Raw genomic sequence first — 15,303 nt, 5'->3', positions numbered from 1 at the left:
AGAGCTGCACTCAGTGTTCTGCTGTTACATCGTGTCTTATCCTCCAGTCACCTCCAGAGCTGCAGTCACTATTCTGCTGTTATATCAGGTCTTATCCTCCAGTCACCTCTAGAGCTGCACGCACTATTCTGCTGTAACATCGTGTCTTATCCTCCAGTCACCTCCAGAGCTGCACTCACTATTCTGCTGTTACATCAGGTCTTATCCTCCAGTCACCTCCAGAGCTGCAGTCTCTATTCTGCTGTTACATCATGTCTTATCCTCCAGTCACCTCAAGTGCTGCAATCACTATTCTTCTGTTACATCATATCTTATCCTCCAGTCAACTCCAGAGCTGCAGTCTCTATTCTGCTGTTACACCATGTCTTATGCTGCAGTCACCTCCAGACCTGCGGTCACTATTCTGCTGTTACATTATGTCTTATCCTCCAGTCACCTCCAGAGCTGTAGTCACTATTCTGCTGTTACATCATGTCTTATCCTCCAGTCAACTCCAGAGCTGTAGTCACTATTCTGCTGTTACATCAGGTCTTATCCTCCAGTCACCTGCAGAGCTGCAGTCTCTATTCTGCTGTTACATCAGGTCTTATCCTCCAGTCGCCTCCAGAGCTGCAGTCTCTATTCTGCTGTTACATCCTGTCTTATCCTCCATTCACCTCCAGAGATGCAATCACTGTTCTGCTATTACATCAGGTCTTATCCTCCAGTCACCTCCAGAGCTGCACTCAGTATCTGCTGTTACTTCGTGTCTTATCTTCCAGTCACCTCCAGATCTGCACTCACTATTCTGCTGTTACATCGTGTCTTATCCTCCAGTCTCCTCCAGAGCTGCAGTCGCTGTTCTGCTGTTACATCGTGTCTTATCCTCCAGTCACCTCCAGAGCTGCACTCATTGTTCTGCTGTTACATCGTGTCTTATCCACCAGTCACCTCCAGAGCTGCAGTCACTATTCTGTTACATCAGGTCTTATCCTCCAGTCACCTCCAGAGCTGCACTCACTATTCTGCTGTAACCTCGTGTCTTATCGTCCAGTCACCTCCAGATCTGCAATTACCATTCTTCTGTTACATTGTGTCTTATCCTCCAGTCACCTCCAGTGCTGTAGTCACTATTCTGATGTTACATCGTGTCTTATCCTCCAGTCACCCCAAGAGCTGCACTCACTATTCTGCTGTTACATCATGTCTTATCCTGCAGTCACCTCCAGAGCTGCAGTCTCTTATTCTCCTGTAACATCATGCCTTATCCTCCAGCCACCTCCAGAGCTGCAGTCAGTATTCTGCTTTTACATCGTGTCTTATCCTCGTCATCTCAAGGGCTGCACTCACTATTCTGCTGTTACATCGTGTCTTATCCTCCAGTCACCTTAAGAGCTGCAGTCACAATTCTGCTGTAACATCATGTTTTATCTGCCAGTCACCTCCAGAGCTGCACTCACTATTCTGCTGTTACATCGTGTCTCATCCTCCAGTCACCTCCAGAGCTGCACTCACTATTCTGCTGTTACGTCACGTCTTATCCTCCAGTCACCTTAAGAGCTGCACTCACTATTCTGCTGTTACATCGTGTCTTATCCTCCAGTCACCTCCAGAGCTGTAGTCTCTATTCTGCTGTTACATCAGGTCTTATCCTCCAGTTTTCTCCAGAGCTGCAGTCACTATTCTGCTGTTACGTCATGTCTTATTTTCCAGCCACCTTCAGAGCTGCAGTCACTATTCTGCTGTTACATCAGGTCTTATACTCCAATCATCTCCAGAGCTGTAGTCACTATTCTGCTGTTACATCAGGTCTTATCCTCCAGTCACCTCCAGAGCTGCAGTCTCTATTCTGCTGTTACATCGTGTCTTATCCTCCAGTCACCTCCAGAGCTGCAGTCACTGTTCTGCTATTACATCGTGTCTTATCCTCCAGTCACCTCAAAAGCTGCAGTCACTATTCTGCTGTTACTTCATGTCTTATCCTCCAGCCACCTCCAGAGCTCCACTCACTGTTCTGCTGTTACATCGTGTCTTATCCTCCAGTCATATCCAGAGATCCACTCACTGTTCTGCTGTTACATCTTGTCTTATCCTCCAGTTACCTCCAGAGCTGTAGTCACTATTCTGCTGTACATCATGTCATATCCTTTAGTCCCCTCCAGAGCAGTAGTCTCTTTTCTGCTGTACATCATGTCATATCCTTTAGTCGCCTCAAGAGCTGCAGTCACTATTCCGCTGTTATATCGTGTCTTATCCTCCAGTCACCTCCATAGCTGCAGTCACTATTCTGCTGTTACATCGTGTCTTATCCTTCATTCACCTCCAGAGATGCAATCACTGTTCTGCTGTTACATCAGGACTTATCCTCCAGTCACCTCCCGAGCTGCAGTCACTATTCTGCTGTTACATCGCGTCTTATTCTCCAGTCACCTCAAGAGCTGCGGTCACTATTCTGCTGTTACATCAAGTCTTATCGTCCAGTCACCTTCAGAGCTACACTCACTATTCTGCTGTTACATCAGGTCTTATCTTCCAGTCACCTCCAGAGCTGCAGTCACTCTTCTGCTGTTACATCGTGTCTTATCCTCCAGTCACCTCCAGAGCTGTAATCACTATTCTGCTGTTACATCAAGTCTTATCCTCCAGTCTCCTCCAGATCTGCACTCACTATTCTGCTGTTACATCGTGTCTTATCCTCCAGTCACCTCCTGAGCTTCAGTCACTATTCTGCTGTTACATCGTGTCTTATCCTCCAGCCACCTCCAGATCTGCGCTCACTATTCTGCTGTTACATCAGGTCTTATCCTCCAGTCACCTCCAGAGCTGTAATCACTATTCTGCTGTTACATCAGGTCTTATCCTCCAGCCACCTCCAGATCTGCACTCACTATTCTGCTGTTACATCGTGTCTTATTCTCCAGTCACCTCCAGAGCTTCAGTCACTATTCTGCTGTTACATCGTGTCTTATCCTCCAGTCACCTCCAGAGCTGCTGTTACTATTCTGCTGTTACATCATGTCTTATCCTCCAGTCACCTCCAGAACTGCACTCACTATTCTGCTGTTACATCATCTCTTATCCTCCAGTCACCTGCAGAGCTGCAGTCACTTTTCTGCTGTTACATCGTGTCTTATCCTCCAGTCACCTCCAGAGCTGCAGTCACTTTTCTGCTTTTACATCGTGTCTTATCCTCCAGCCACCTCCAGAGCTGCACTCACTATTCTGCTGTTACATCGTGTCTTATCCTCCAGTCACCTCCAGAGCTGCATTCACTATTCTGCTGTTACATGACATCTTATCCTCCAGTCACCTCCAGAGCTGCACTCAGTTTTCTGCTGTTACTTCGTGTCTTATCCTCCAGTTACCTCCAGAGCTGCAGTCACTGTTCTGTTGTTACATCGTGTCTTATCCTCCAGTCGCCTCCAGAGCTGCACTCAGTGTTCTGCTGTTACATCGTGTCTTATCCTCCAGTCACCTCCAGAGCTGCAGTCACTATTCTGCTGTTATATCAGGTCTTATCCTCCAGTCACCTCTAGAGCTGCACGCACTATTCTGCTGTAACATCGTGTCTTATCCTCCAGTCACCTCCAGAGCTGCACTCACTATTCTGCTGTTACATCAGGTCTTATCCTCCAGTCACCTCCAGAGCTGCAGTCTCTATTCTGCTGTTACATCATGTCTTATCCTCCAGTCACCTCAAGTGCTGCAATCACTATTCTTCTGTTACATCATATCTTATCCTCCAGTCAACTCCAGAGCTGCAGTCTCTATTCTGCTGTTACACCATGTCTTATGCTGCAGTCACCTCCAGACCTGCGGTCACTATTCTGCTGTTACATTATGTCTTATCCTCCAGTCACCTCCAGAGCTGTAGTCACTATTCTGCTGTTACATCATGTCTTATCCTCCAGTCAACTCCAGAGCTGTAGTCACTATTCTGCTGTTACATCAGGTCTTATCCTCCAGTCACCTGCAGAGCTGCAGTCTCTATTCTGCTGTTACATCAGGTCTTATCCTCCAGTCGCCTCCAGAGCTGCAGTCTCTATTCTGCTGTTACATCCTGTCTTATCCTCCATTCACCTCCAGAGATGCAATCACTGTTCTGCTATTACATCAGGTCTTATCCTCCAGTCACCTCCAGAGCTGCACTCAGTATCTGCTGTTACTTCGTGTCTTATCTTCCAGTCACCTCCAGATCTGCACTCACTATTCTGCTGTTACATCGTGTCTTATCCTCCAGTCTCCTCCAGAGCTGCAGTCGCTGTTCTGCTGTTACATCGTGTCTTATCCTCCAGTCACCTCCAGAGCTGCACTCATTGTTCTGCTGTTACATCGTGTCTTATCCACCAGTCACCTCCAGAGCTGCAGTCACTATTCTGTTACATCAGGTCTTATCCTCCAGTCACCTCCAGAGCTGCACTCACTATTCTGCTGTAACCTCGTGTCTTATCGTCCAGTCACCTCCAGAGCTGCACTCACCATTCTTCTGTTACATTGTGTCTTATCCTCCAGTCACCTCCAGTGCTGTAGTCACTATTCTGATGTTACATCGTGTCTTATCCTCCAGTCACCCCAAGAGCTGCACTCACTATTCTGCTGTTACATCATGTCTTATCCTGCAGTCACCTCCAGAGCTGCAGTCTCTTATTCTCCTGTAACATCATGCCTTATCCTCCAGCCACCTCCAGAGCTGCAGTCAGTATTCTGCTTTTACATCGTGTCTTATCCTCGTCATCTCAAGGGCTGCACTCACTATTCTGCTGTTACATCGTGTCTTATCCTCCAGTCACCTTAAGAGCTGCACTCACTATTCTGCTGTTACATCGTGTCTCATCCTCCAGTCACCTCCAGAGCTGCAGTCACTATTCTGCTCTAACATCATGTGTTCTCCTCCAGTTACCTCCATAGCTGCAGTCACTATTCTGCTGTTGCATCCTGTCTTATCCTCCACTTACCTCCAGAGCTGTGGTCACTATTCTGCTGTTACATCAGGTCTTATCATCCAGTCTTCTCCAGAGCTGTAGTCACTATTCTGCTGTTACGTCATGTCTTATTTTCCACTCACCTCCAGAGCTGCAGTCACTATTCTGCTGTTACAACGTGTCTTATCCTTCAGCCACCTTCAGAGCTGCAGTCACTATTCTGCTGTTACATCAGGTCTTATACTCCAATCACCTCCAGAGCTGCAGTCAGTATTCTGCTGTTACATCCTGTCTTATCCTCCATTCACCTCCAGAGATGCAATCACTGTTCTGCTATTACATCAGGTCTTATCCTCCAGTCACCTCAAAAGCTGCAGTCACTATTCTGCTGTTACATCGTGTCTTATCCTCCAGTCACCTCCAGAGCTGCACTCACTATTCTGCTGTTAATTCATTTCTTATCCTCCAGTCACCTCCAGTGCTGCAGTTACTATTCTGCTGTTACATCGTGTCTTATCCTCCAGTCACCTCCAGAGCTGCAGTCACTATTCCGCTGTTACATCGTGTCTTAGCCTCCAGCTACCTCCAGAGCTGCAGTCACTATTCTGCTGTTACATCGTGTCTTATCCTCCAGCCACCTCCAGAGCTGCACTCACTATTCTGCTGTTACATCGTGTCTTATCCTCCAGTCACCTCCAGAGCTGCACTCACTATTCTGCTGTTACATTATGACTTATCCTCCAGTTACCTCCAGAGCTGCAGTCACTATTCTGATGTTACATCATGTCTTATCCTCCAGTTACCTCCAGAGCTGCAGTCACTATTCTGATGTTACATCATGTCTTATCCTCCAGTTACTTCCAGAGCTGCACTCACTATTCTGCTGTTACATCGTGTCTTATCCTCCAGTCACCTCCAGAGCTGCAGTCTCTATTCTGCTGTTACATCCTGTCTTATCCTCCATTCACCTCCAGAGATGCAATCACTGTTCTGCTGTTACATCAGGACTTATCCTCCAGTCACCTCCCGAGCTGCAGTCACTCTTCTGCTGTTACATCGTGTCTTATCCTCCAGCCACCTCCAAATCTGCGCTCACTATTCTGCTGTTACATCAGGTCTTATCCTCCAGTCACCTCCAGAGCTGTAATCACTATTCTGCTGTTACATCAGGTCTTATCCTCCAGCCACCTCCAGATCTGCACTCACTATTCTGCTGTTACATCGTGTCTTATCCTCCAGTCACCTCCAGAGCTTCAGTCACTATTCTGCTGTTACATCGTGTCTTATCCTCCAGTCACCTCCAGAGCTGCTGTTACTATTCTGCTGTTACATCATGTCTTATCCTCCAGTCACCTCCAGAGCTGCACTCATTATTCTTCTGTTACAACATCTCTTATCCTCCCGTCACCTGCAGTGCTGCAGTCACTTTTCTGCTGTTACATCGTGTCTTATCCTCCAGTCACCTCCAGAGCTGCAGTCTCTATTCTCCTGTAACATCATGTCTTATCCTCCAGTCACCTCCAGAGCTGCAGTCACTTTTCTGCTTTTACATCGTGTCTTATCCTCCAGCCACCTCCAGAGCTGCACTCACTATTCTGCTGTTACATCGTGTCTTATCCTCCAGTCACCTCCAGAGCTGCACTCACTATTCTGCTGTTACATCACGCCTTATCCTCCAGTCACCTCCAGAGCTGCACTCACTATTCTGCTGTTACATTATGTCTTATCCTCCAGTCACCTCCAGAGCTGCACTGACTATTCTGCAGTTACATCAGGTCTTATCCTCCAGTCACCTCCAGATCTGCACTCACTATTCTGCTGTTACATCGTGTCTTATCCTCCAGTCTCCTCCAGAGCTGCACTCACCATTCTGCTGTTTCACTGTGTCCTATTCTCCAGTCACCTCCAGAGCTGAACTCACTATTCTGCAGTTAAAACGGGTCTTATCCTCCAGCCACCTCCAGAGCTGCTGTCACTATTCTGCTGTTACATTATGTCTTATCCTCCAATTACCTCCAGAGCTGCAGTTACTATTCTGCTGTTACATCATGTCTTATCCTCCAGTTACCTCCAGAGCTGCACTCACTATTCTGCTGTTACATCGTGTCTTATCCTCCACTCACCTCCAGAGCTGTGGTCATTATTCTGCTGTTACATCAGGTCTTATCCTCCAGTCATCTCCAGAGCTGCAGTCACTATTCTGCTGTTACATCATGTCTTATCTTCCAGTCACCTCCAGAGCTGCAGTCACTATTCTGCTGTTACATCGTGTCTTATCCTCCAGCCACCTCCAGAGCTGCAGTCACTATTCTGCTGTTACATCGTGTCTTATCCTCCAGCCACCTCCAGAGCTGCAGTCACTATTCTGCTGTTACATCAGGTCTTATCCTCCAGTCACCTCCAGAGCTGCAGTCTCTATTCTGCTGTTACATCAGGTCTTATCCTCCAGTCGCCTCCAGAGATGCAATCACTGTTCTGCTATTACATCAGGTCTTATCCTCCAGTCACCTCCAGAGCTGCAGTCACTGTTCTGCTGGTACATCGTGTCTTATCCTCCAGTCACCTCCAGAGCTGCAGTCACTATTCTGCTGTTACATCGTGTCTTATCCTGCAGTCACCTCCAGAGCTGCAGTCTCTATTCTCCTGTAACATCATGTCTTATCCTCCAGTCACCTCCAGAGCTGCAGTCACTTTTCTGCTTTTACATCGTGTCTTATCCTCCAGCCACCTCCAGAGCTGCACTCACTATTCTGCTGTTACATCGTGTCTTATCCTCCAGTCACCTCCAGAGCTGCATTCACTATTCTGCTGTTACATGACATCTTATCCTCCAGTCACCTCCAGAGCTGCACTCAGTATTCTGCTGTTACTTCGTGTCTTATCCTCCAGTCACCTCCAGAGCTGCAGTCACTGTTCTGTTGTTACATCGTGTCTTATCCTCCAGTCACCTCCAGAGCTGCAGTCACTGTTCTGTTGTTACATCGTGTTTTATCCTCCAGTCACCTACAGAGCTGCACTCACTGTTCTGCTGTTACATCGTGTCTTATCCTCCAGTCACCTCCAGAGCTGCAGTCACTATTCTGCTGTTATATCAGGTCTTATCCTCCAGTCACCTCCAGAGCTGCACTCACTATTCTGCTGTAACATCGTGTCTTATCCTCCAGTCACCTCCAGAGCTGCACTCACTATTCTGCTGTTACATCCTGTCTTATCCTCCATTCAGCTCCAGAGATGCAATCACCGTTCTGCTGTTACATCGTGTCCTATCCTCCAGTCGCCTCCAGAGCTGTATTCACTATTCCGCTGTTACATCGTGTCTTATCCTCCAGTGCTGCAGTCACTGTTCTGCTGTTACATCGTGTCTTATCCTCCAGTCACCTCCAGAGCTGCACTCACTGTTCTGCTGTTACATTGTGTCTTATCCTCCAGTCACTTGCAGAGCTGCAGTCACTATTCTGCTGTAACATCGTGTCTTAACCTCCAGTCACCTCCAGAGCTGCACTTACCATTCTGCTGTTATATTGTGTCTTATCCTCCAGTCACCTTCAGAGCTGCAGTTACTATTCTGTTGTTACATCATGTCTTATCCTCCAGTCAACTCCAGAGCTGCACTCACTATTCTGCTGTTACATCATGTCTTATCCTGCAGTCACCTCCAGACCTGCGGTCACTATTCTGCTGTTACATTATGTCTTATCCTCCAGTCACCTCCAGAGCTGCAGTTACTATTCTGTTGTTACATCATGTCTTATCCTCCAGTCAAATCCAGAGCTGTAGTCACTATTCTGCTGTTACATCGTGTCTTATCCTCCAGTCACCCCAAGAGCTGCACTCACTATTCTGCTGTTACATCATGTCTTCTCCAGTCACCTACAGAGCTGCAGTCTCTATTCTGCTGTTACATCATGTCTTATCCTGCAGTCACCTCGAGAGCTGCAGTCTCTATTCTCCTATAACATCATGTCCTATCCTCCAGTCACCTCCAGAGCTGCAGTCACTTTTCTGCTGTTACATCGTGTCTTATCCTCCAGCCACCTCCAGAGCTGCACTCACTATTCTGCTGTTACATCGTGTCTTATCCTCCAGGCACCTCCAGAGCTGCACTCACTTTTCTGCTGTTACATCGTGTCTTATCCTCCAGTCACCTCAAGAGCTGCCCTCACTTTTCTGCTGTTACATCGTGTCTTATCCTCCAGGCACCTCCAGAGCTGCACTCACTTTTCTGCTGTTACATCGTGTCTTATCCTCCAGTCACCTCCAGAGCTGCACTCACTTTTCTGCTGTTACATCGTGTCTTATCCTCCAGTCACCTCAAGAGCTGCCCTCACTTTTCTGCTGTTACATCGTGTCTTATCCTCCAGTCACCTCAAGAGCTGCAGTTACTATTCTGTTGTTACATCATGTCTTATCCTCCAGTCAACTCCAGAGCTGTAGTCACTATTCTGCTGTTAATTCGTGTCTTATCCTCCAGTCACCCCAAGAGCTGCACTCACTATTTTGCTGCTACATCATGTCTTCTCCAGTAACCTACAGAGCTGCAGTCTCTATTCTGCTGTTACATCATGTCTTATCCTGCAGTCACCTCGAGAGCTGCAGTCTCTATTCTCCTATAACATCATGTCCTATCCTCCAGTCACCTCCAGAGCTGCAGTCACTTTTCTGCTGTTACATCGTGTCTTATCCTCCAGCCACCTCCAGAGCTGCACTCACTATTCTGCTGTTACATCGTGTCTTATCCTCCAGGCACCTCCAGAGCTGCACTCACTTTTCTGCTGTTACATCGTGTCTTATCCTCCAGTCACCTCAAGAGCTGCCCTCACTTTTCTGCTGTTACATCGTGTCTTATCCTCCAGTCACCTCAAGAGCTGCCCTCACTATTCTGCTGTTACATCGTGTCTTATCCTCCAGTCACCTCAAGAGCTGTAGTCTCTATTCTGCTGTTACATCATGTTTTATCTGCCAGTCACCTCCAGAGCTGCACTCACTATTCTGCTGTTACATCGTATCTCATCCTCCAGTCACCTCCAGAGCTGCAATAACTATTCTGTTGTTACATCATGTCTTATCCTCCAGTCACCTCCAGAGCTGCAGTCACTATTTTGCTGTTACTTTGTGTCTTATCCTCCAGTCAACTCCAGAGCTGTAGTCTCTATTCTGCTGTTACATCAGGTCTTATCCTCCATTCACCTCCAGAGCTGCAGTCACTATTCTGCTGTTACATCACGCCTTATCCTCCAGTCACCTCCAGAGCTGCACTCACTATTCTGCTGTTACATTATGTCTTATCCTCCAGTCACCTCCAGAGCTGCACTGACTATTCTGCAGTTACATCAGGTCTTATCCTCCAGTCACCTCCAGATCTGCACTCACTATTCTGCTGTTACATCGTGTCTTATCCTCCAGTCTCCTCCAGAGCTGCACTCACCATTCTGCTGTTTCACTGTGTCCTATTCTCCAGTCACCTCCAGAGCTGAACTCACTATTCTGCAGTTAAAACGGGTCTTATCCTCCAGCCACCTCCAGAGCTGCTGTCACTATTCTGCTGTTACATTATGTCTTATCCTCCAATTACCTCCAGAGCTGCAGTTACTATTCTGCTGTTACATCATGTCTTATCCTCCAGTTACCTCCAGAGCTGCACTCACTATTCTGCTGTTACATCGTGTCTTATCCTCCACTCACCTTCAGAGCTGTGGTCATTATTCTGCTGTTACATCAGGTCTTATCCTCCAGTCATCTCCAGAGCTGCAGTCACTATTCTGCTGTTACATCATGTCTTATCTTCCAGTCACCTCCAGAGCTGCAGTCACTATTCTGCTGTTACATCGTGTCTTATCCTCCAGCCACCTCCAGAGCTGCAGTCACTATTCTGCTGTTACATCGTGTCTTATCCTCCAGCCACCTCCAGAGCTGCAGTCACTATTCTGCTGTTACATCAGGTCTTATCCTCCAGTCACCTCCAGAGCTGCAGTCTCTATTCTGCTGTTACATCAGGTCTTATCCTCCAGTCGCCTCCAGAGATGCAATCACTGTTCTGCTATTACATCAGGTCTTATCCTCCAGTCACCTCAAAAGCTGCAGTCACTATTCTGCTGTTACATCATGTCTTATCTTTCAGTCACCTCCAGAGCTGCAGTCACTATTCTGCTGTTACATCATGTTTTATCCTCCAGTTACCTCCAGAGCTGCAGTCACTATTCTGATGTTACATCATGTCTTATCCTCCAGTTACTTCCACAGCTGCACTCACTATTCTGCTCTTACATCGTGTCTTATCCTCCAGTCACCTCCACACCTGCAGTTACTATTCTGCTGTTACATCATGTCTTATCCTGCAGTCACCTCCAGAGCTGCACTCACTGTTCCGCTGTTACATCAGGTCTTATCCTCCAGCCACCTCCAGATCTGCACTCAGTATTCTTGCTTTACATGAGGTCTTATCCTCCAGTCACCTCCAGAGCTGTAATCACTATTCTGCTGTTACATCAGGTCTTATCCTCCAGCCACCTCCAGATCTGCACTCAGTATTCTGCTGTTATATCGTGTCTTATCCTCCAGTCACCTCCAGAGCTGCCGTTACTATTCTGCTGTTACATCATGTCTTTTCCTCCAGTCACCTTCATAGCTGCAGTCTCTATTCTGCAGTAACATCATGTCTTATCCTCAAGTCACCTCCAGAGCTGCAGTCACTATTCTGCTGTTACATCGTGTCTTATCCTCCAGCCACCTCCAGAACTGCACTCACTTTTCTGCTGTTACATAGTGTCTTATCCTCCAGTCACCTCCAGAGCTGCCTTCACTATTCTGCTGTTACATGACATCTTATCCTCCAGTCACCTCCAGAGCTGCACTCAGTATTCTGCTTTTACTTCGTGTCTTATCCTCCAGTCACCTCCTGAGCTGCACTCACTATTCTGCTGTTACATCGTGTCTTATCCTCCAGTCACCTCCAGAGCTGCAGTCTCTATTCTGCTGTTACATCAGGTCTTATCCTCCAGTCATCTCCAGAGCTGCAGTCACTATTCTGCTGTTACATCAGGTCTTATCCTCCAGTCACCTCCAGAGCTGCAGTCACTATTCTGCTGTTACATCATGTCTTATCCTCCAGTCACCTCCAGAGCTGCAGTCACTATTCTGCTATTACATCATGTCTTATCCTCCAGTCACCTCCAGAGCTGCAGTCACTATTCTGCTGTTACATCGTGTCTTATCCTCCAGCATCCTCCAGAGCTGCACTCACTGTTCTGCTATTACATCGTGTCCTATCCTCCAGCCACCTCCTGAGCTGCAGTCACTATTCTGCTGTTACATTGTGTCTTATCCTCCAGCCACCTCCAGAACTGCACTCACTATTCTGCTGTTACATCATGTCTGATCCTCCAGTCACCTCCAGAGCTGCACTCACTAGTCTGTTACATTATGTCTTATCCTCCAGTCACCTCCAGAGCTGCAGTCACTATTCTGCTGTTACATCGTGTCTTATCCTCCAGTCGCCTCCAGAGCTGCCGTTACTATTCTGCTGTTACATCATGTCTTTTCCTCCAGTCACCTCCAGAGCTGCACTCACTATTCTGCTGTTACATCATGTCTTATCCTGCAGTCACCTCCAGAGCTGCAGTCTCTATTCTGCTGTAACATCATGTCTTATCCTCAAGTCACCTCCAGAGCTGCAGTCACTTTTCTGCTGTTACATCGTGTCTTGTCCTCCAGTCACCTCCAGAGCTGCACTCAGTATTCTGCTGTTACATTGTGTCCCATCCTCCAGTCACCTCCAGAGCTGCACTCACTATTCTGCTGTTATAGTGTCTTATCCTCCAGTCACCTCCAGAGCTGCACTCACTATTCTGCTGTAACATCGTGTCTTATCCTCCAGTTACTTCCAGAGCTGCACTCGCTATTCTGCTGTTACATCGTGTCTTATCCTCCAGTCACCTCCAGAGCTGCAGTTACTATTCTGCTGTTACATCATGTCTTATCCTCCAGTTACTTCCAGAGCTGCACTCGCTATTCTGCTGTTACATCGTGTCTTATCCTGCAGTCACCTCCAGAGCTGCAGTTACTATTCTGCTGTTACATCATGTCTTATCCTCCAGTCAACTCCAGAGCTGTAGTCACTATTCTGCTGTTACATCGTGTCTTATCCTCCAGTCACCCCAAGAGCTGCCCTCACTATTCTGCTGTTACATCATGTCTTATCCTCCAGTCACCTCCAGAGCTGCAGTCTCTATTCTGCTGTTACATCATGTCTTATCCTGCAGTCACCTCCAGAGCTACAGTCTCTATTCTCCTGTAACATCGTGTCTTATCCTCCAGTCACCTCCAGAGCTGCACTCACTATTCTGCTGTTACATCGTGTCTTATCCTCCAGACACCTCCAGAGCTGCAGTCACTATTCTACTGTTACATCGTGTGTTATCCTCCAGCCACCTCCAGAGCTGCACTCACTATTCTGCTGTTACATCGTGTCTTATCCTCCAGACACCTCCAGAGCTGCAGTCACTATTCTGCTGTTACATCGTGTGTTATCCTCCAGCCACCTCCAGAGCTGCACTCACTATTCTGCTGTTACATCGTGTCTTATCCTCCAGACACCTCCAGAGCTGCAGTCACTATTCTGCTGTTACATCGTGTCTTATCCTCCAGTAACCTCAAGAGCTGCACTCACTATTCTTCTGTTACATTACGTCTTATCCTCCAGTCACCTCCAGAGCTGTAGTCTCTATTCTGCTGTTACATCAGGTTTTATCCTCCATTCACCTCCAGAGCTACAGTCACTATTCTGCTGTAACATCATGTTTTATCTGCCAGTCACCTCCAGAGCTGCACTCACTATTCTGCTGTTACATAGTGTCTCATCCTCCAGTCACCTCCAGAGCTGCAATCTCTATTCTGTTGTTACATCATGTCTTATCCTCCAGTCACCTCCAGAGGTGCAGTCACTATTCTCCTGTTACTTCGTGTCTTATCCTCCAGTCACCTCCAGAGCTGTAGTCTTTATTCTGCGGTTACATCAGGTCTTATCCTCCATTCACCTCCAGAGCTGCAGTCACTATTCTTCTGTTACATCATGTCTTATCGTCCAGTCACCTCCAGAGCTGCACTCACTATTCTGCAGTTACATCAGGTCTTATCCTCCAGTCACCTCCAGATCTGCACTCACTATTCTGCTGTTACATCGTGTCTTATCCTCCAGTAACCTCCAGAGCTGCACTCACCATTCTGCTGTTACATTGTGTCTTATCCTCCAGTCACCTCCAGAGCTGCACTCACTATTCTGCAGTTACTTCAGGTCTTATCCTCCAGCCACCTCCAGAGCTGCTGTCACTATTCTGCTGTTACATTATGTCTTATCCTCCTGTCACCTCCAGAGCTGCACTCACTATTCTGCTGTTACATCCAGGGCTGTGGAGTCGGAGTCGTGGAGTCGGAGTTAGTTTTGGTTGGAGTCTGAGTCGGTAGAAATGTACCGACTCCAGCTTTAAAAAAAATGTATTAATATTTCATAATTGAACTTTCATATGAATTTTATAAATGTTACTCAAATATATATGTTCTATCAAACTATGAACAACAGTGATAAGCAGTTCTGCTGGAGATAGAGACATTTCTTACTTCTTGTGTGTCACTGTTCTCCACTGCCCTTATCTAATCTTATACTTGGTTAACCTCATGCTGCCACAACCCCCCTACTTACAATGTATGAAACTGAAAGTGAAAATGTGTTGCAAATTCTTAGTAGTAAAGCTCCTCCTCTAGACTAGATGTTTACTAGGTGTGCGTCTTCCAAGCATCTCACAGCTGCTACTCAGAAGAGGAAGACTGTAAGAAGTATTATCCTTTCAACAAACTTTGCATCAGTTAACTGTGAGTACATGAGGAATAACAGTATTACTGACCACTATATCAGTTGTACGACCTGGCAATAATTTTGTACCATTGTTTTTAGGAAAAACAATTGTCATTTGGATTGTGAATGCAGAATTAAAAACCTGAGAATGTCAAAGAAGCGTCACATTAAATCAGCTGTATTTGAACATTTCACCATCACTCAAGATAGAAAACATTATGTCTGTCAGTGTATGACAAATGATCCAGACGAAAACAAAAGCTGTGAAGCCAAGATCAGTGCATATTCAGGCAAAATTAAAATGCTCCTACCAGAGCTTCTAATCTAAAGAGACATTTACAGCGCTTTCATCCAGAAGTACTGAAAGCAGTGGATGAGAAAGACTGCATCCAAACCAATGAACCAGTGCCCAGCTCTTCCAGCCAAACAAAGGAGCAGAGAACTTTGCAGCCATCATTTGCAAGATATTTTGTCAGTGACAAAGTTACTGTGACAATGACAGTAGATACATTTAAAAAACAGATCATAAAGCTAGTTGTAAAGGATAGTGTGCCT

The sequence above is a fragment of the Phyllobates terribilis genome, unplaced genomic scaffold, assembly GCF_046119375.1.
Source record: "Phyllobates terribilis strain yellow unplaced genomic scaffold, ASM4611937v1 Scaffold_594__1_contigs__length_1004882, whole genome shotgun sequence".
In the NCBI taxonomy this organism is placed as follows: domain Eukaryota; kingdom Metazoa; phylum Chordata; class Amphibia; order Anura; family Dendrobatidae; genus Phyllobates; species Phyllobates terribilis.
Note: the sequence above shows the minus strand (reverse complement) of the source record.